Raw genomic sequence first — 16,981 nt, 5'->3', positions numbered from 1 at the left:
AACGAAAGACAGGGACGGACGTAAAGCAATCCAGTACGAATAAGAAAGTATGCAGGCCTCTGGTAGCTCAGTTGGTAGAGCGGTGGACTGTAGTGGAAGATTCACAGTTATCCATAGGTCGCTGGTTCAAATCCGGCCCAGAGGACTGTTTTTCTAATCTCAGGAGCAAAGAGGCTCCAGAGCATGCCCACTCGGTCAGAAGCCTCCCTATGTTTTAAACCTATTTTAAAGGAAATTCATTAGGCTCAGCTTCTAGTAGGCTAGTTGATAATCATGGGATTCTTAGCCTTCGTAGGATAATGATATTTCTTCGAATTATAGTAAAATTGCTTGCTCTTACAGGCATTACTCGTTTAATGTGCTATATAGGTCACATAGTCGCACCAATATTCAGCCGTTTCATAGACATCTCGTTTTTAATACAAACGTAGAAACTACACCCCCTGAGCCTATCGCTGTTACTTCCTCGGCGAGAAACGCTTATTACAGAAAATTTAGACTAAACGAAGGTTCCACCGAGATTCGAACTCGGATCGCTGGATTCAGAGTCCAGAGTGCTAACCGTTACACCATGGAACCAGACAGGAGAATGGGGACTCGTAAATACACTTAGCAGTGTTCTGACGTACTTCAGACACTTCCTACTTGCATTTTTTAACATAATTGACACGATCGAGCATTATAAAACTTAATCTGGGCAATGTTTGCACTTGCAGCCGATGACTGCATTTCCTGTGCGTCTATATGGCAGCGCTGAGTAGCAGTGTGTGGAAACGAAAGACAGGGACGGACGTAAAGCAATCAGTACGAATAAGAAAGTATGCAGGGCCTCTGGTAGCTCAGTTGGTAGAGCGGTGGACTGTAGTGGAAGATTCACAGTTATCCATAGGTCGCTGGTTCAAATCCGGCCCAGAGGACTGTTTTTCTAATCTCAGGAGCAAAGAGGCTCCAGAGCATGCCCACTCGGTCAGAACCTCCCTATGTTTTAAACCTATTTTAAAGGAAATTCATTTGCTCAGCTTCTAGTAGCTAGTTGATAATCATGGGATTCTTAGCCTTCGTAGGATAATGATATTTCTTCGAATTATAGTAAAATTGCTTGCTCTTACAGGCATTACTCGTTTAATGTGCTATATAGGTCACATAGTCGCACCAATATTCAGCCGTTTCATAGACATCTCGTTTTTAATACAAACGTAGAAACTACACCCTGAGCCTATCGCTGTTACTTCCTCGGCGAGAAAACGCTTATTACAGAAAATTTAGACTAAACGAAGGTTCCACCGAGATTCGAACTCGGATCGCTGGATTCAGAGTCCAGAGTGCTAACCGTTACACCATGGAACCAGACAGGAGAATGGGACTCGTAAATACACTTAGCAGTGTTCTGACGTACTTCAGACACTTCCTACTTGCATTTTTAACATAATTGACACGATCGAGCATTATAAAACTTAATCTGGGCAATGTTTGCACTTGCAGCCGATGACTGCATTTCCTGTGCGTCTATATGGCAGCGCTGAGTAGCAGTGTGTGGAAACGAAAGACAGGGACGGACGTAAAGCAATCAGTACGAATAAGAAAGTATGCAGGGCCTCTGGTAGCTCAGTTGGTAGAGCGGTGGACTGTAGTGGAAGATTCACAGTTATCCATAGGTCGCTGGTTCAAATCCGGCCCAGAGGACTGTTTTTCTAATCTCAGGAGCAAGAGAGGCTCCAGAGCATGCCCACTCGGTCAGAACCTCCCTATGTTTTAAACCTATTTTAAAGGAAAATTCATTTGCTCAGCTTCTAGTAGGTAGTTGATAATCATGGGATTCTTTAGCCTTCGTAGGATAATGATATTTCTTCGAATTATAGTAAAAATTGCTTGCTCTTACAGGCATTACTCGTTTAATGTGCTATATAGGTCACATAGTCGCACCAATATTCAGCCGTTTCATAGACATCTCGTTTTTAATACAAACGTAGAAACTACACCCCTGAGCCTATCGCTGTTACTTCCTCGGCGAGAAACGCTTATTACAGAAAATTTAGACTAAACGAAGGTTCCACCGAGATTCGAACTCGGATCGCTGGATTCAGAGTCCAGAGTGCTAACCGTTACACCATGGAACCAGACAGGAGAATGGGACTCGTAAATACACTTAGCAGTGTTCTGACGTACTTCAGACACTTCCTACTTGCATTTTTTAACATAATTGACACGATCGAGCATTATAAAACTTAATCTGGGCAATGTTTGCACTTGCAGCGATGACTGCATTTCCTGTGCGTCTATATGGCAGCGCTGAGTAGCAGTGTGTGGAAACGAAAGACAGGGACGGACGTAAAGCAATCAGTACGAATAAGAAAGTATGCAGGGCCTCTGGTAGCTCAGTGGTAGAGCGGTGGACTGTAGTGGAAGATTCACAGTTATCCATAGGTCGCTGGTTCAAATCCGGCCCAGAGGACTGTTTTTTCTAATCTCAGGAGCAAAGAGGCTCCAGAGCATGCCCACTCGGTCAGAACCTCCCTATGTTTTAAACCTATTTTAAAGGAAATTCAATTTGCTCAGCTTCTAGTAGCTAGTTGATAATCATGGGATTCTTAGCCTTCGTAGGATAATGATATTTCTTCGAATTATAGTAAAATTGCTTGCTCTTACAGGCATTACTCGTTTAATGTGCTATATAGGTGCACATAGTCGCACCAATATTCAGCCGTTTCATAGACATCTCGTTTTTAATACAACGTAGAAACTACACCCCTGAGCCTATCGCTGTTACTTCCTCGGCGAGAAACGCTTATTACAGAAAATTTAGACTAAACGAAGGTTCCACCGAGATTCGAACTCGGATCGCTGGATTCAGAGTCCAGAGTGCTAACCGTTTACACCATGGAACCAGACAGGAGAATGGACTCGTAAATACACTTAGCAGTGTTCTGACGTACTTCAGACACTTCCTACTTGCATTTTTTAACATAATTGACACGATCGAGCATTATAAAACTTAATCTGGGCAATGTTTGCACTTGCAGCCGATGACTGCATTTCGCTGTGCCTCTATATGGCAGCGCTGAGTAGCAGTGTGTGAAACGAAAGACAGGGACGGACGTAAAGCAATCAGTACGAATAAGAAAGTATGCAGGGCCTCTGGTAGCTCAGTTGGTTAAAGCGGTGGACTGTAGTGGAAAGATTCACAGTTATCCATAGGTCGCTGGTTCAAATCCGGCCCAGAGGACTGTTTTTCTAATCTCAGGAGCAAAGAGGCTCCAGAGCATGCCCACTCGGTCAGAACCTCCCTATGTTTTAAACCTATTTTAAAGGAAATTCATTTGCTCAGCTTCTAGTAGCTAGTTGATAATCATGGGATTCTTAGCCTTCGTAGGATAATGATATTTCTTCGAATTATAGTAAAATTGCTTGCTCTTACAGGCATTACTCGTTTAATGTGCTATATAGGTCACATAGTCGCACCAATATTCAGCCGTTTCATAGACATCTCGTTTTTAATACAAACGTAGAAACTACACCCCTGAGCCTATCGCTGTTACTTCCTCGGCGAGAAACGCTTATTACAGAAAATTTAGACTAAACGAAGGTTCCACCGAGATTCGAACTCGGATCGCTGGATTCAGAGTCCAGAGTGCTAACCGTTACACCATGGAACCAGACAGGAGAATGGACTCGTAAATACACTTAGCAGTGTTCTGACGTACTTCAGACACTTCCTACTTGCATTTTTTAACATAATTGACACGATCGAGCATTATAAAACTTAATCTGGGCAATGTTTGCACTTGCAGCCGATGACTGCATTTCCTGTGCGTCTATATGGCAGCGCTGAGTAGCAGTGTGTGGAAACGAAAGACAGGGACGGACGTAAAGCAATCAGTACGAATAAGAAAGTATGCAGGGCCTCTGGTAGCCTCAGTTGGTAGAGCGGTGGGACTGTAGTGGAAGATTCACAGTTATCCATAGGTCGCTGGTTCAAATCCGGCCCAGAGGACTGTTTTTCTAATCTCAGGAGCAAAGAGGCTCCAGAGCATGCCCACTCGGTCAGAACCTCCCTATGTTTTAAACCTATTTTAAAGGAAATTCATTTGCTCAGCTTCTAGTAGGTAGTTGAAATCATGGGATTCTTAGCCTTCGTAGGATAATGATATTTCTTCGAATTATAGTAAAATTGCTTGCTCTTACAGCATTACTCGTTTAATGTGCTATATAGGTCACATAGTCGCACCAATATTCAGCCGTTTCATAGACATCTCGTTTTTAATACAAACGTAGAAACTACACCCCTGAGCCTATCGCTGTTACTTCCTCGGCGAGAAACGCTTATTACAGAAAATTTAGACTAAACGAAGGTTCCACCGAGATTCGAACTCGGATCGCTGGATTCAGAGTCCAGAGTGCTAACCGTTACACCATGGAACCAGACAGTGAGAATGGGACTCGGTAAATACACTTAGCAGGTGTTCTGACGTACTTCAGACACTTTCCTACTTGCATTTTTTTAACATAATTGACACGATCGAGCATTATAAAACTTAATCTGGGCAATGTTTGCACTTGCAGCCGGATGACTGCATTTCCTGTGCGTCTATATGGCAGCGCTGAGTAGCAGTGTGTGGAAACGAAAGACAGGGACGGACGTAAAGCAATCAGTACGAATAAGAAAAGTATGCAGGGCCTCTGGTAGCTCAGTTGGTAGAGCGGTGGACTGTAGTGGAAGATTCACAGTTATCCATAGGTCGCTGGTTCAAATCCGGCCCAGAGGACTGTTGTTCTAATCTCAGGAGCAAAGAGGCTCCAGAGCATGCCCACTCGGTCAGAACCTCCCTATGTTTTAAACCTATTTTAAAGGAAATTCATTTGCTCAGCTTCTAGTAGCTAGTTGATAATCATGGGATTCTTAGCCTTCGTAGGATAATGATATTTCTTCGAATTATAGTAAAATTGCTTGCTCTTACAGGCATTGCTCGTTTAATGTGCTATATATGTCACATAGTCGCACAATATTCAGCCGTTTCATAGACATCTCGTTTTTAATACAAACGTAGAAACTACACCCCTGAGCCTATCGCTGTTACTTCCTCGGCGAGAAACGCTTATTACAGAAATTTAGACTAAACGAAGGTTCCACCGAGATTCGAACTCGGATCGCTGGATTCAGAGTCCAGAGTGCTAACCGTTACACCATGGAACCAGACAGGAGAATGGGACTCGTAAATACACTTAGCAGTGTTCTGACGTACTTCAGACACTTCCTACTTGCATTTTTTAACATAATTGACACGATCGAGCATTATAAAACTTAATCTGGGCAATGTTTGCACTTGCAGCCGATGACTGCATTTCCTGTGCGTCTATATGGCAGCGCTGAGTAGCAGTGTGTGGAAACGAAAGACAGGGACGGACGTAAAGCAATCAGTACGAATAAGAAAGTATGCAGGGCCTCTGGTAGCTCAGTTGGTAGAGCGGTGGACTGTAGTGGAAGATTCACAGTTATCCATAGGTCGCTGGTTCAAATCCGGCCCAGAGGACTGTTTTTCTAATCTCAGGAGCAAAGAGGCTCCAGAGCATGCCCACTCGGTCAGAACCTCCCTATGTTTTAAACCTATTTTAAAGGAAATTCATTTGCTCAGCTTCTAGTAGCTAGTTGATAATCATGGGATTCTTAGCCTTCGTAGGATAATGATATTTCTTCGAATTATAGTAAAATTGCTTGCTCTTACAGGCATTACTCGTTTAATGTGCTATATAGGTCACATAGTCGCACCAATATTCAGCCGTTTCATAGACATCTCGTTTTTAATACAAACGTAGAAACTACACCCCTGAGCCTATCGCTGTTACTTCCTCGGCGAGAAACGCTTATTACAGAAAATTTAGACTAAACGAAGGTTCCACCGAGATTCGAACTCGGATCGCTGGATTCAGAGTCCAGAGTGCTAACCGTTACACCATGGAACCAGACAGGAGAATGGGACTCGTAAATACACTTAGCAGTGTTCTGACGTACTTCAGACACTTCCTACTTGCATTTTTTAACATAATTGACACGATCGAGCATTATAAAACTTAATCTGGGCAATGTTTGCACTTGCAGCCGATGACTGCATTTCCTGTGCGTCTATATGGCAGCGCTGAGTAGCAGTGTGTGGAAACGAAAGACAGGGACGGACGTAAAGCAATCAGTACGAATAAGAAAGTATGCAGGGCCTCTGGTAGCTCAGTTGGTAGAGCGGTGGACTGTAGTGGAAGATTCACAGTTATCCATAGGTCGCTGGTTCAAATCCGGCCCAGAGGACTGTTTTTCTAATCTCAGGAGCAAAGAGGCTCCAGAGCATGCCCACTCGGTCAGAACCTCCCTATGTTTTAAACCTATTTTAAAGGAAATTCATTTGCTCAGCTTCTAGTAGGTAGTTGATAATCATGGGATTCTTAGCCTTCGTAGGATAATGATATTTCTTCGAATTATAGTAAAATTGCTTGCTCTTACAGGCATTACTCGTTTAATGTGCTATATAGGTCACATAGTCGCACCAATATTCAGCCGTTTCATAGACATCTCGTTTTTAATACAAACGTAGAAACTACACCCCTGAGCCTATCGCTGTTACTTCCTCGGCGAGAAACGCTTATTACAGAAAATTTAGACTAAACGAAGGTTCCACCGAGATTCGAACTCGGATCGCTGGATTCAGAGTCCAGAGTGCTAACCGTTACACCATGGAACCAGACAGGAGAATGGGACTCGTAAATACACTTAGCAGTGTTCTGACGTACTTCAGACACTTCCTACTTGCATTTTTTAACATAATTGACACGATCGAGCATTATAAAACTTAATCTGGGCAATGTTTGCACTTGCAGCCGATGACTGCATTTCCTGTGCGTCTATATGGCAGCGCTGAGTAGCAGTGTGTGGAAACGAAAGACAGGGACGGACGTAAAGCAATCAGTACGAATAAGAAAGTATGCAGGGCCTCTGGTAGCTCAGTTGGTAGAGCGGTGGACTGTAGTGGAAGATTCACAGTTATCCATAGGTCGCTGGTTCAAATCCGGCCCAGAGGACTGTTTTTCTAATCTCAGGAGCAAAGAGGCTCCAGAGCATGCCCACTCGGTCAGAACCTCCCTATGTTTTAAACCTATTTTAAAGGAAATTCATTTGCTCAGCTTCTAGTAGCTAGTTGATAATCATGGGATTCTTAGCCTTCGTAGGATAATGATATTTCTTCGAATTATAGTAAAATTGCTTGCTCTTACAGGCATTACTCGTTTAATGTGCTATATAGGTCACATAGTCGCACCAATATTCAGCCGTTTCATAGACATCTCGTTTTTAATACAAACGTAGAAACTACACCCCTGAGCCTATCGCTGTTACTTCCTCGGCGAGAAACGCTTATTACAGAAAATTTAGACTAAACGAAGGTTCCACCGAGATTCGAACTCGGATCGCTGGATTCAGAGTCCAGAGTGCTAACCGTTACACCATGGAACCAGACAGGAGAATGGGACTCGTAAATACACTTAGCAGTGTTCTGACGTACTTCAGACACTTCCTACTTGCATTTTTTAACATAATTGACACGATCGAGCATTATAAAACTTAATCTGGGCAATGTTTGCACTTGCAGCCGATGACTGCATTTCCTGTGCGTCTATATGGCAGCGCTGAGTAGCAGTGTGTGGAAACGAAAGACAGGGACGGACGTAAAGCAATCAGTACGAATAAGAAAGTATGCAGGGCCTCTGGTAGCTCAGTTGGTAGAGCGGTGGACTGTAGTGGAAGATTCACAGTTATCCATAGGTCGCTGGTTCAAATCCGGCCCAGAGGACTGTTTTTCTAATCTCAGGAGCAAAGAGGCTCCAGAGCATGCCCACTCGGTCAGAACCTCCCTATGTTTTAAACCTATTTTAAAGGAAATTCATTTGCTCAGCTTCTAGTAGCTAGTTGATAATCATGGGATTCTTAGCCTTCGTAGGATAATGATATTTCTTCGAATTATAGTAAAATTGCTTGCTCTTACAGGCATTACTCGTTTAATGTGCTATATATGTCACATAGTCGCACCAATATTCAGCCGTTTCATAGACATCTCGTTTTTAATACAAACGTAGAAACTACACCCCTGAGCCTATCGCTGTTACTTCCTCGGCGAGAAACGCTTATTACAGAAAATTTAGACTAAACGAAGGTTCCACCGAGATTCGAACTCGGATCGCTGGATTCAGAGTCCAGAGTGCTAACCGTTACACCATGGAGCCAGACAGGAGAATGGGACTCGTAAATACACTTAGCAGTGTTCTGACGTACTTCAGACACTTCCTACTTGCATTTTTTAACATAATTGACACGATCGAGCATTATAAAACTTAATCTGGGCAATGTTTGCACTTGCAGCCGATGACTGCATTTCCTGTGCGTCTATATGGCAGCGCTGAGTAGCAGTGTGTGGAAACGAAAGACAGGGACGGACGTAAAGCAATCAGTACGAATAAGAAAGTATGCAGGGCCTCTGGTAGCTCAGTTGGTAGAGCGGTGGACTGTAGTGGAAGATTCACAGTTATCCATAGGTCGCTGGTTCAAATCCGGCCCAGAGGACTGTTTTTCTAATCTCAGGAGCAAAGAGGCTCCAGAGCATGCCCACTCGGTCAGAACCTCCCTATGTTTTAAACCTATTTTAAAGGAAATTCATTTGCTCAGCTTCTAGTAGCTAGTTGATAATCATGGGATTCTTAGCCTTCGTAGGATAATGATATTTCTTCGAATTATAGTAAAATTGCTTGCTCTTACAGGCATTACTCGTTTAATGTGCTATATAGGTCACATAGTCGCACCAATATTCAGCCGTTTCATAGACATCTCGTTTTTAATACAAACGTAGAAACTACACCCCTGAGCCTATCGCTGTTACTTCCTCGGCGAGAAACGCTTATTACAGAAAATTTAGACTAAACGAAGGTTCCACCGAGATTCGAACTCGGATCGCTGGATTCAGAGTCCAGAGTGCTAACCGTTACACCATGGAACCAGACAGGAGAATGGGACTCGTAAATACACTTAGCAGTGTTCTGACGTACTTCAGACACTTCCTACTTGCATTTTTTAACATAATTGACACGATCGAGCATTATAAAACTTAATCTGGGCAATGTTTGCACTTGCAGCCGATGACTGCATTTCCTGTGCGTCTATATGGCAGCGCTGAGTAGCAGTGTGTGGAAACGAAAGACAGGGACGGACGTAAAGCAATCAGTACGAATAAGAAAGTATGCAGGGCCTCTGGTAGCTCAGTTGGTAGAGCGGTGGACTGTAGTGGAAGATTCACAGTTATCCATAGGTCGCTGGTTCAAATCCGGCCCAGAGGACTGTTTTTCTAATCTCAGGAGCAAAGAGGCTCCAGAGCATGCCCACTCGGTCAGAACCTCCCTATGTTTTAAACCTATTTTAAAGGAAATTCATTTGCTCAGCTTCTAGTAGGTAGTTGATAATCATGGGATTCTTAGCCTTCGTAGGATAATGATATTTCTTCGAATTATAGTAAAATTGCTTGCTCTTACAGGCATTACTCGTTTAATGTGCTATATATGTCACATAGTCGCACCAATATTCAGCCGTTTCATAGACATCTCGTTTTTAATACAAACGTAGAAACTACACCCCTGAGCCTATCGCTGTTACTTCCTCGGCGAGAAACGCTTATTACAGAAAATTTAGACTAAACGAAGGTTCCACCGAGATTCGAACTCGGATCGCTGGATTCAGAGTCCAGAGTGCTAACCGTTACACCATGGAACCAGACAGGAGAATGGGACTCGTAAATACACTTAGCAGTGTTCTGACGTACTTCAGACACTTCCTACTTGCATTTTTTAACATAATTGACACGATCGAGCATTATAAAACTTAATCTGGGCAATGTTTGCACTTGCAGCCGATGACTGCATTTCCTGTGCGTCTATATGGCAGCGCTGAGTAGCAGTGTGTGGAAACGAAAGACAGGGACGGACGTAAAGCAATCAGTACGAATAAGAAAGTATGCAGGGCCTCTGGTAGCTCAGTTGGTAGAGCGGTGGACTGTAGTGGAAGATTCACAGTTATCCATAGGTCGCTGGTTCAAATCCGGCCCAGAGGACTGTTTTTCTAATCTCAGGAGCAAAGAGGCTCCAGAGCATGCCCACTCGGTCAGAACCTCCCTATGTTTTAAACCTATTTTAAAGGAAATTCATTTGCTCAGCTTCTAGTAGCTAGTTGATAATCATGGGATTCTTAGCCTTCGTAGGATAATGATATTTCTTCGAATTATAGTAAAATTGCTTGCTCTTACAGGCATTACTCGTTTAATGTGCTATATAGGTCACATAGTCGCACCAATATTCAGCCGTTTCATAGACATCTCGTTTTTAATACAAACGTAGAAACTACACCCCTGAGCCTATCGCTGTTACTTCCTCGGCGAGAAACGCTTATTACAGAAAATTTAGACTAAACGAAGGTTCCACCGAGATTCGAACTCGGATCGCTGGATTCAGAGTCCAGAGTGCTAACCGTTACACCATGGAACCAGACAGGAGAATGGGACTCGTAAATACACTTAGCAGTGTTCTGACGTACTTCAGACACTTCCTACTTGCATTTTTTAACATAATTGACACGATCGAGCATTATAAAACTTAATCTGGGCAATGTTTGCACTTGCAGCCGATGACTGCATTTCCTGTGCGTCTATATGGCAGCGCTGAGTAGCAGTGTGTGGAAACGAAAGACAGGGACGGACGTAAAGCAATCAGTACGAATAAGAAAGTATGCAGGGCCTCTGGTAGCTCAGTTGGTAGAGCGGTGGACTGTAGTGGAAGATTCACAGTTATCCATAGGTCGCTGGTTCAAATCCGGCCCAGAGGACTGTTTTTCTAATCTCAGGAGCAAAGAGGCTCCAGAGCATGCCCACTCGGTCAGAACCTCCCTATGTTTTAAACCTATTTTAAAGGAAATTCATTTGCTCAGCTTCTAGTAGGTAGTTGATAATCATGGGATTCTTAGCCTTCGTAGGATAATGATATTTCTTCGAATTATAGTAAAATTGCTTGCTCTTACAGGCATTACTCGTTTAATGTGCTATATATGTCACATAGTCGCACCAATATTCAGCCGTTTCATAGACATCTCGTTTTTAATACAAACGTAGAAACTACACCCCTGAGCCTATCGCTGTTACTTCCTCGGCGAGAAACGCTTATTACAGAAAATTTAGACTAAACGAAGGTTCCACCGAGATTCGAACTCGGATCGCTGGATTCAGAGTCCAGAGTGCTAACCGTTACACCATGGAACCAGACAGGAGAATGGGACTCGTAAATACACTTAGCAGTGTTCTGACGTACTTCAGACACTTCCTACTTGCATTTTTTAACATAATTGACACGATCGAGCATTATAAAACTTAATCTGGGCAATGTTTGCACTTGCAGCCGATGACTGCATTTCCTGTGCGTCTATATGGCAGCGCTGAGTAGCAGTGTGTGGAAACGAAAGACAGGGACGGACGTAAAGCAATCAGTACGAATAAGAAAGTATGCAGGGCCTCTGGTAGCTCAGTTGGTAGAGCGGTGGACTGTAGTGGAAGATTCACAGTTATCCATAGGTCGCTGGTTCAAATCCGGCCCAGAGGACTGTTTTTCTAATCTCAGGAGCAAAGAGGCTCCAGAGCATGCCCACTCGGTCAGAACCTCCCTATGTTTTAAACCTATTTTAAAGGAAATTCATTTGCTCAGCTTCTAGTAGCTAGTTGATAATCATGGGATTCTTAGCCTTCGTAGGATAATGATATTTCTTCGAATTATAGTAAAATTGCTTGCTCTTACAGGCATTACTCGTTTAATGTGCTATATAGGTCACATAGTCGCACCAATATTCAGCCGTTTCATAGACATCTCGTTTTTAATACAAACGTAGAAACTACACCCCTGAGCCTATCGCTGTTACTTCCTCGGCGAGAAACGCTTATTACAGAAAATTTAGACTAAACGAAGGTTCCACCGAGATTCGAACTCGGATCGCTGGATTCAGAGTCCAGAGTGCTAACCGTTACACCATGGAACCAGACAGGAGAATGGGACTCGTAAATACACTTAGCAGTGTTCTGACGTACTTCAGACACTTCCTACTTGCATTTTTTAACATAATTGACACGATCGAGCATTATAAAACTTAATCTGGGCAATGTTTGCACTTGCAGCCGATGACTGCATTTCCTGTGCGTCTATATGGCAGCGCTGAGTAGCAGTGTGTGGAAACGAAAGACAGGGACGGACGTAAAGCAATCAGTACGAATAAGAAAGTATGCAGGGCCTCTGGTAGCTCAGTTGGTAGAGCGGTGGACTGTAGTGGAAGATTCACAGTTATCCATAGGTCGCTGGTTCAAATCCGGCCCAGAGGACTGTTTTTCTAATCTCAGGAGCAAAGAGGCTCCAGAGCATGCCCACTCGGTCAGAACCTCCCTATGTTTTAAACCTATTTTAAAGGAAATTCATTTGCTCAGCTTCTAGTAGGTAGTTGATAATCATGGGATTCTTAGCCTTCGTAGGATAATGATATTTCTTCGAATTATAGTAAAATTGCTTGCTCTTACAGGCATTACTCGTTTAATGTGCTATATATGTCACATAGTCGCACCAATATTCAGCCGTTTCATAGACATCTCGTTTTTAATACAAACGTAGAAACTACACCCCTGAGCCTATCGCTGTTACTTCCTCGGCGAGAAACGCTTATTACAGAAAATTTAGACTAAACGAAGGTTCCACCGAGATTCGAACTCGGATCGCTGGATTCAGAGTCCAGAGTGCTAACCGTTACACCATGGAACCAGACAGGAGAATGGGACTCGTAAATACACTTAGCAGTGTTCTGACGTACTTCAGACACTTCCTACTTGCATTTTTTAACATAATTGACACGATCGAGCATTATAAAACTTAATCTGGGCAATGTTTGCACTTGCAGCCGATGACTGCATTTCCTGTGCGTCTATATGGCAGCGCTGAGTAGCAGTGTGTGGAAACGAAAGACAGGGACGGACGTAAAGCAATCAGTACGAATAAGAAAGTATGCAGGGCCTCTGGTAGCTCAGTTGGTAGAGCGGTGGACTGTAGTGGAAGATTCACAGTTATCCATAGGTCGCTGGTTCAAATCCGGCCCAGAGGACTGTTTTTCTAATCTCAGGAGCAAAGAGGCTCCAGAGCATGCCCACTCGGTCAGAACCTCCCTATGTTTTAAACCTATTTTAAAGGAAATTCATTTGCTCAGCTTCTAGTAGCTAGTTGATAATCATGGGATTCTTAGCCTTCGTAGGATAATGATATTTCTTCGAATTATAGTAAAATTGCTTGCTCTTACAGGCATTACTCGTTTAATGTGCTATATAGGTCACATAGTCGCACCAATATTCAGCCGTTTCATAGACATCTCGTTTTTAATACAAACGTAGAAACTACACCCCTGAGCCTATCGCTGTTACTTCCTCGGCGAGAAACGCTTATTACAGAAAATTTAGACTAAACGAAGGTTCCACCGAGATTCGAACTCGGATCGCTGGATTCAGAGTCCAGAGTGCTAACCGTTACACCATGGAACCAGACAGGAGAATGGGACTCGTAAATACACTTAGCAGTGTTCTGACGTACTTCAGACACTTCCTACTTGCATTTTTTAACATAATTGACACGATCGAGCATTATAAAACTTAATCTGGGCAATGTTTGCACTTGCAGCCGATGACTGCATTTCCTGTGCGTCTATATGGCAGCGCTGAGTAGCAGTGTGTGGAAACGAAAGACAGGGACGGACGTAAAGCAATCAGTACGAATAAGAAAGTATGCAGGGCCTCTGGTAGCTCAGTTGGTAGAGCGGTGGACTGTAGTGGAAGATTCACAGTTATCCATAGGTCGCTGGTTCAAATCCGGCCCAGAGGACTGTTTTTCTAATCTCAGGAGCAAAGAGGCTCCAGAGCATGCCCACTCGGTCAGAACCTCCCTATGTTTTAAACCTATTTTAAAGGAAATTCATTTGCTCAGCTTCTAGTAGCTAGTTGATAATCATGGGATTCTTAGCCTTCGTAGGATAATGATATTTCTTCGAATTATAGTAAAATTGCTTGCTCTTACAGGCATTACTCGTTTAATGTGCTATATAGGTCACATAGTCGCACCAATATTCAGCCGTTTCATAGACATCTCGTTTTTAATACAAACGTAGAAACTACACCCCTGAGCCTATCGCTGTTACTTCCTCGGCGAGAAACGCTTATTACAGAAAATTTAGACTAAACGAAGGTTCCACCGAGATTCGAACTCGGATCGCTGGATTCAGAGTCCAGAGTGCTAACCGTTACACCATGGAACCAGACAGGAGAATGGGACTCGTAAATACACTTAGCAGTGTTCTGACGTACTTCAGACACTTCCTACTTGCATTTTTTAACATAATTGACACGATCGAGCATTATAAAACTTAATCTGGGCAATGTTTGCACTTGCAGCCGATGACTGCATTTCCTGTGCGTCTATATGGCAGCGCTGAGTAGCAGTGTGTGGAAACGAAAGACAGGGACGGACGTAAAGCAATCAGTACGAATAAGAAAGTATGCAGGGCCTCTGGTAGCTCAGTTGGTAGAGCGGTGGACTGTAGTGGAAGATTCACAGTTATCCATAGGTCGCTGGTTCAAATCCGGCCCAGAGGACTGTTTTTCTAATCTCAGGAGCAAAGAGGCTCCAGAGCATGCCCACTCGGTCAGAACCTCCCTATGTTTTAAACCTATTTTAAAGGAAATTCATTTGCTCAGCTTCTAGTAGGTAGTTGATAATCATGGGATTCTTAGCCTTCGTAGGATAATGATATTTCTTCGAATTATAGTAAAATTGCTTGCTCTTACAGGCATTACTCGTTTAATGTGCTATATATGTCACATAGTCGCACCAATATTCAGCCGTTTCATAGACATCTCGTTTTTAATACAAACGTAGAAACTACACCCCTGAGCCTATCGCTGTTACTTCCTCGGCGAGAAACGCTTATTACAGAAAATTTAGACTAAACGAAGGTTCCACCGAGATTCGAACTCGGATCGCTGGATTCAGAGTCCAGAGTGCTAACCGTTACACCATGGAACCAGACAGGAGAATGGGACTCGTAAATACACTTAGCAGTGTTCTGACGTACTTCAGACACTTCCTACTTGCATTTTTTAACATAATTGACACGATCGAGCATTATAAAACTTAATCTGGGCAATGTTTGCACTTGCAGCCGATGACTGCATTTCCTGTGCGTCTATATGGCAGCGCTGAGTAGCAGTGTGTGGAAACGAAAGACAGGGACGGACGTAAAGCAATCAGTACGAATAAGAAAGTATGCAGGGCCTCTGGTAGCTCAGTTGGTAGAGCGGTGGACTGTAGTGGAAGATTCACAGTTATCCATAGGTCGCTGGTTCAAATCCGGCCCAGAGGACTGTTTTTCTAATCTCAGGAGCAAAGAGGCTCCAGAGCATGCCCACTCGGTCAGAACCTCCCTATGTTTTAAACCTATTTTAAAGGAAATTCATTTGCTCAGCTTCTAGTAGCTAGTTGATAATCATGGGATTCTTAGCCTTCGTAGGATAATGATATTTCTTCGAATTATAGTAAAATTGCTTGCTCTTACAGGCATTACTCGTTTAATGTGCTATATAGGTCACATAGTCGCACCAATATTCAGCCGTTTCATAGACATCTCGTTTTTAATACAAACGTAGAAACTACACCCCTGAGCCTATCGCTGTTACTTCCTCGGCGAGAAACGCTTATTACAGAAAATTTAGACTAAACGAAGGTTCCACCGAGATTCGAACTCGGATCGCTGGATTCAGAGTCCAGAGTGCTAACCGTTACACCATGGAACCAGACAGGAGAATGGGACTCGTAAATACACTTAGCAGTGTTCTGACGTACTTCAGACACTTCCTACTTGCATTTTTTAACATAATTGACACGATCGAGCATTATAAAACTTAATCTGGGCAATGTTTGCACTTGCAGCCGATGACTGCATTTCCTGTGCGTCTATATGGCAGCGCTGAGTAGCAGTGTGTGGAAACGAAAGACAGGGACGGACGTAAAGCAATCAGTACGAATAAGAAAGTATGCAGGGCCTCTGGTAGCTCAGTTGGTAGAGCGGTGGACTGTAGTGGAAGATTCACAGTTATCCATAGGTCGCTGGTTCAAATCCGGCCCAGAGGACTGTTTTTCTAATCTCAGGAGCAAAGAGGCTCCAGAGCATGCCCACTCGGTCAGAACCTCCCTATGTTTTAAACCTATTTTAAAGGAAATTCATTTGCTCAGCTTCTAGTAGGTAGTTGATAATCATGGGATTCTTAGCCTTCGTAGGATAATGATATTTCTTCGAATTATAGTAAAATTGCTTGCTCTTACAGGCATTACTCGTTTAATGTGCTATATAGGTCACATAGTCGCACCAATATTCAGCCGTTTCATAGACATCTCGTTTTTAATACAAACGTAGAAACTACACCCCTGAGCCTATCGCTGTTACTTCCTCGGCGAGAAACGCTTATTACAGAAAATTTAGACTAAACGAAGGTTCCACCGAGATTCGAACTCGGATCGCTGGATTCAGAGTCCAGAGTGCTAACCGTTACACCATGGAACCAGACAGGAGAATGGGACTCGTAAATACACTTAGCAGTGTTCTGACGTACTTCAGACACTTCCTACTTGCATTTTTTAACATAATTGACACGATCGAGCATTATAAAACTTAATCTGGGCAATGTTTGCACTTGCAGCCGATGACTGCATTTCCTGTGCGTCTATATGGCAGCGCTGAGTAGCAGTGTGTGGAAACGAAAGACAGGGACGGACGTAAAGCAATCAGTACGAATAAGAAAGTATGCAGGGCCTCTGGTAGCTCAGTTGGTAGAGCGGTGGACTGTAG

At 43.3% G+C, this 16,981-nt stretch overlaps 44 non-coding genes across 44 annotated transcripts; 22 read left to right on the top strand and 22 right to left on the bottom strand.

Moving 5' to 3' along the window:
- Nucleotides 1-56: 56 nt before the first annotated feature.
- Trnay-gua lies at nucleotides 57-145 on the top strand. The gene is given in 2 exon segments: nucleotides 57-93; nucleotides 110-145. It is a non-coding gene; the product is annotated as a tRNA-Tyr (tRNA).
- A 362-nt stretch (nucleotides 146-507) lies between these two features.
- On the bottom strand, nucleotides 508-579 carry Trnaq-cug. Its single transcript has one exon. It is a non-coding gene; the product is annotated as a tRNA-Gln (tRNA).
- A 249-nt stretch (nucleotides 580-828) lies between these two features.
- On the top strand, nucleotides 829-917 carry Trnay-gua. Its single transcript is given in 2 exon segments — nucleotides 829-865; nucleotides 882-917. It is a non-coding gene; the product is annotated as a tRNA-Tyr (tRNA).
- A 358-nt stretch (nucleotides 918-1,275) lies between these two features.
- On the bottom strand, nucleotides 1,276-1,347 carry Trnaq-cug. The gene has a single exon. It is a non-coding gene; the product is annotated as a tRNA-Gln (tRNA).
- Nucleotides 1,348-1,594: 247 nt separating this feature from the next.
- Nucleotides 1,595-1,683, top strand: Trnay-gua. Its single transcript is given in 2 exon segments — nucleotides 1,595-1,631; nucleotides 1,648-1,683. It is a non-coding gene; the product is annotated as a tRNA-Tyr (tRNA).
- Nucleotides 1,684-2,045: 362 nt separating this feature from the next.
- Trnaq-cug lies at nucleotides 2,046-2,117 on the bottom strand. Its single transcript has one exon. It is a non-coding gene; the product is annotated as a tRNA-Gln (tRNA).
- Nucleotides 2,118-2,364: 247 nt separating this feature from the next.
- Trnay-gua lies at nucleotides 2,365-2,452 on the top strand. Its single transcript is given in 2 exon segments — nucleotides 2,365-2,400; nucleotides 2,417-2,452. It is a non-coding gene; the product is annotated as a tRNA-Tyr (tRNA).
- A 360-nt stretch (nucleotides 2,453-2,812) lies between these two features.
- Trnaq-cug lies at nucleotides 2,813-2,885 on the bottom strand. Its single transcript has one exon. It is a non-coding gene; the product is annotated as a tRNA-Gln (tRNA).
- Nucleotides 2,886-3,132: 247 nt separating this feature from the next.
- Nucleotides 3,133-3,223, top strand: Trnay-gua. Its single transcript is given in 2 exon segments — nucleotides 3,133-3,170; nucleotides 3,188-3,223. It is a non-coding gene; the product is annotated as a tRNA-Tyr (tRNA).
- A 358-nt stretch (nucleotides 3,224-3,581) lies between these two features.
- On the bottom strand, nucleotides 3,582-3,653 carry Trnaq-cug. Its single transcript has one exon. It is a non-coding gene; the product is annotated as a tRNA-Gln (tRNA).
- Nucleotides 3,654-3,900: 247 nt separating this feature from the next.
- On the top strand, nucleotides 3,901-3,991 carry Trnay-gua. The gene is given in 2 exon segments: nucleotides 3,901-3,939; nucleotides 3,956-3,991. It is a non-coding gene; the product is annotated as a tRNA-Tyr (tRNA).
- A 356-nt stretch (nucleotides 3,992-4,347) lies between these two features.
- On the bottom strand, nucleotides 4,348-4,419 carry Trnaq-cug. The gene has a single exon. It is a non-coding gene; the product is annotated as a tRNA-Gln (tRNA).
- Nucleotides 4,420-4,674: 255 nt separating this feature from the next.
- On the top strand, nucleotides 4,675-4,763 carry Trnay-gua. The gene is given in 2 exon segments: nucleotides 4,675-4,711; nucleotides 4,728-4,763. It is a non-coding gene; the product is annotated as a tRNA-Tyr (tRNA).
- Nucleotides 4,764-5,119: 356 nt separating this feature from the next.
- Trnaq-cug lies at nucleotides 5,120-5,191 on the bottom strand. Its single transcript has one exon. It is a non-coding gene; the product is annotated as a tRNA-Gln (tRNA).
- Nucleotides 5,192-5,439: 248 nt separating this feature from the next.
- On the top strand, nucleotides 5,440-5,528 carry Trnay-gua. The gene is given in 2 exon segments: nucleotides 5,440-5,476; nucleotides 5,493-5,528. It is a non-coding gene; the product is annotated as a tRNA-Tyr (tRNA).
- Nucleotides 5,529-5,886: 358 nt separating this feature from the next.
- On the bottom strand, nucleotides 5,887-5,958 carry Trnaq-cug. Its single transcript has one exon. It is a non-coding gene; the product is annotated as a tRNA-Gln (tRNA).
- A 248-nt stretch (nucleotides 5,959-6,206) lies between these two features.
- On the top strand, nucleotides 6,207-6,295 carry Trnay-gua. The gene is given in 2 exon segments: nucleotides 6,207-6,243; nucleotides 6,260-6,295. It is a non-coding gene; the product is annotated as a tRNA-Tyr (tRNA).
- A 358-nt stretch (nucleotides 6,296-6,653) lies between these two features.
- On the bottom strand, nucleotides 6,654-6,725 carry Trnaq-cug. The gene has a single exon. It is a non-coding gene; the product is annotated as a tRNA-Gln (tRNA).
- Nucleotides 6,726-6,973: 248 nt separating this feature from the next.
- Nucleotides 6,974-7,062, top strand: Trnay-gua. The gene is given in 2 exon segments: nucleotides 6,974-7,010; nucleotides 7,027-7,062. It is a non-coding gene; the product is annotated as a tRNA-Tyr (tRNA).
- Nucleotides 7,063-7,420: 358 nt separating this feature from the next.
- Nucleotides 7,421-7,492, bottom strand: Trnaq-cug. The gene has a single exon. It is a non-coding gene; the product is annotated as a tRNA-Gln (tRNA).
- Nucleotides 7,493-7,740: 248 nt separating this feature from the next.
- Nucleotides 7,741-7,829, top strand: Trnay-gua. Its single transcript is given in 2 exon segments — nucleotides 7,741-7,777; nucleotides 7,794-7,829. It is a non-coding gene; the product is annotated as a tRNA-Tyr (tRNA).
- A 358-nt stretch (nucleotides 7,830-8,187) lies between these two features.
- Nucleotides 8,188-8,259, bottom strand: Trnaq-cug. Its single transcript has one exon. It is a non-coding gene; the product is annotated as a tRNA-Gln (tRNA).
- Nucleotides 8,260-8,507: 248 nt separating this feature from the next.
- Nucleotides 8,508-8,596, top strand: Trnay-gua. Its single transcript is given in 2 exon segments — nucleotides 8,508-8,544; nucleotides 8,561-8,596. It is a non-coding gene; the product is annotated as a tRNA-Tyr (tRNA).
- Nucleotides 8,597-8,954: 358 nt separating this feature from the next.
- On the bottom strand, nucleotides 8,955-9,026 carry Trnaq-cug. Its single transcript has one exon. It is a non-coding gene; the product is annotated as a tRNA-Gln (tRNA).
- Nucleotides 9,027-9,274: 248 nt separating this feature from the next.
- Trnay-gua lies at nucleotides 9,275-9,363 on the top strand. Its single transcript is given in 2 exon segments — nucleotides 9,275-9,311; nucleotides 9,328-9,363. It is a non-coding gene; the product is annotated as a tRNA-Tyr (tRNA).
- A 358-nt stretch (nucleotides 9,364-9,721) lies between these two features.
- Trnaq-cug lies at nucleotides 9,722-9,793 on the bottom strand. Its single transcript has one exon. It is a non-coding gene; the product is annotated as a tRNA-Gln (tRNA).
- Nucleotides 9,794-10,041: 248 nt separating this feature from the next.
- On the top strand, nucleotides 10,042-10,130 carry Trnay-gua. The gene is given in 2 exon segments: nucleotides 10,042-10,078; nucleotides 10,095-10,130. It is a non-coding gene; the product is annotated as a tRNA-Tyr (tRNA).
- A 358-nt stretch (nucleotides 10,131-10,488) lies between these two features.
- Nucleotides 10,489-10,560, bottom strand: Trnaq-cug. The gene has a single exon. It is a non-coding gene; the product is annotated as a tRNA-Gln (tRNA).
- Nucleotides 10,561-10,808: 248 nt separating this feature from the next.
- On the top strand, nucleotides 10,809-10,897 carry Trnay-gua. Its single transcript is given in 2 exon segments — nucleotides 10,809-10,845; nucleotides 10,862-10,897. It is a non-coding gene; the product is annotated as a tRNA-Tyr (tRNA).
- Nucleotides 10,898-11,255: 358 nt separating this feature from the next.
- On the bottom strand, nucleotides 11,256-11,327 carry Trnaq-cug. Its single transcript has one exon. It is a non-coding gene; the product is annotated as a tRNA-Gln (tRNA).
- A 248-nt stretch (nucleotides 11,328-11,575) lies between these two features.
- On the top strand, nucleotides 11,576-11,664 carry Trnay-gua. The gene is given in 2 exon segments: nucleotides 11,576-11,612; nucleotides 11,629-11,664. It is a non-coding gene; the product is annotated as a tRNA-Tyr (tRNA).
- A 358-nt stretch (nucleotides 11,665-12,022) lies between these two features.
- Trnaq-cug lies at nucleotides 12,023-12,094 on the bottom strand. The gene has a single exon. It is a non-coding gene; the product is annotated as a tRNA-Gln (tRNA).
- Nucleotides 12,095-12,342: 248 nt separating this feature from the next.
- On the top strand, nucleotides 12,343-12,431 carry Trnay-gua. The gene is given in 2 exon segments: nucleotides 12,343-12,379; nucleotides 12,396-12,431. It is a non-coding gene; the product is annotated as a tRNA-Tyr (tRNA).
- Nucleotides 12,432-12,789: 358 nt separating this feature from the next.
- On the bottom strand, nucleotides 12,790-12,861 carry Trnaq-cug. Its single transcript has one exon. It is a non-coding gene; the product is annotated as a tRNA-Gln (tRNA).
- A 248-nt stretch (nucleotides 12,862-13,109) lies between these two features.
- Trnay-gua lies at nucleotides 13,110-13,198 on the top strand. Its single transcript is given in 2 exon segments — nucleotides 13,110-13,146; nucleotides 13,163-13,198. It is a non-coding gene; the product is annotated as a tRNA-Tyr (tRNA).
- Nucleotides 13,199-13,556: 358 nt separating this feature from the next.
- On the bottom strand, nucleotides 13,557-13,628 carry Trnaq-cug. Its single transcript has one exon. It is a non-coding gene; the product is annotated as a tRNA-Gln (tRNA).
- A 248-nt stretch (nucleotides 13,629-13,876) lies between these two features.
- Nucleotides 13,877-13,965, top strand: Trnay-gua. The gene is given in 2 exon segments: nucleotides 13,877-13,913; nucleotides 13,930-13,965. It is a non-coding gene; the product is annotated as a tRNA-Tyr (tRNA).
- Nucleotides 13,966-14,323: 358 nt separating this feature from the next.
- Trnaq-cug lies at nucleotides 14,324-14,395 on the bottom strand. The gene has a single exon. It is a non-coding gene; the product is annotated as a tRNA-Gln (tRNA).
- Nucleotides 14,396-14,643: 248 nt separating this feature from the next.
- Nucleotides 14,644-14,732, top strand: Trnay-gua. Its single transcript is given in 2 exon segments — nucleotides 14,644-14,680; nucleotides 14,697-14,732. It is a non-coding gene; the product is annotated as a tRNA-Tyr (tRNA).
- Nucleotides 14,733-15,090: 358 nt separating this feature from the next.
- Nucleotides 15,091-15,162, bottom strand: Trnaq-cug. The gene has a single exon. It is a non-coding gene; the product is annotated as a tRNA-Gln (tRNA).
- A 248-nt stretch (nucleotides 15,163-15,410) lies between these two features.
- Nucleotides 15,411-15,499, top strand: Trnay-gua. The gene is given in 2 exon segments: nucleotides 15,411-15,447; nucleotides 15,464-15,499. It is a non-coding gene; the product is annotated as a tRNA-Tyr (tRNA).
- A 358-nt stretch (nucleotides 15,500-15,857) lies between these two features.
- On the bottom strand, nucleotides 15,858-15,929 carry Trnaq-cug. The gene has a single exon. It is a non-coding gene; the product is annotated as a tRNA-Gln (tRNA).
- A 248-nt stretch (nucleotides 15,930-16,177) lies between these two features.
- Nucleotides 16,178-16,266, top strand: Trnay-gua. The gene is given in 2 exon segments: nucleotides 16,178-16,214; nucleotides 16,231-16,266. It is a non-coding gene; the product is annotated as a tRNA-Tyr (tRNA).
- Nucleotides 16,267-16,624: 358 nt separating this feature from the next.
- Nucleotides 16,625-16,696, bottom strand: Trnaq-cug. The gene has a single exon. It is a non-coding gene; the product is annotated as a tRNA-Gln (tRNA).
- Between the last annotated feature and the right edge of the window lie 285 nt (nucleotides 16,697-16,981).

This window comes from Schistocerca piceifrons, unplaced genomic scaffold, assembly GCF_021461385.2.
Source record: "Schistocerca piceifrons isolate TAMUIC-IGC-003096 unplaced genomic scaffold, iqSchPice1.1 HiC_scaffold_2336, whole genome shotgun sequence".
NCBI lineage: Eukaryota > Metazoa > Arthropoda > Insecta > Orthoptera > Acrididae > Schistocerca > Schistocerca piceifrons.
The sequence above is the reverse complement of the archived record's forward strand: the minus strand, read 5'-3'. Positions and strand labels throughout refer to the sequence as shown.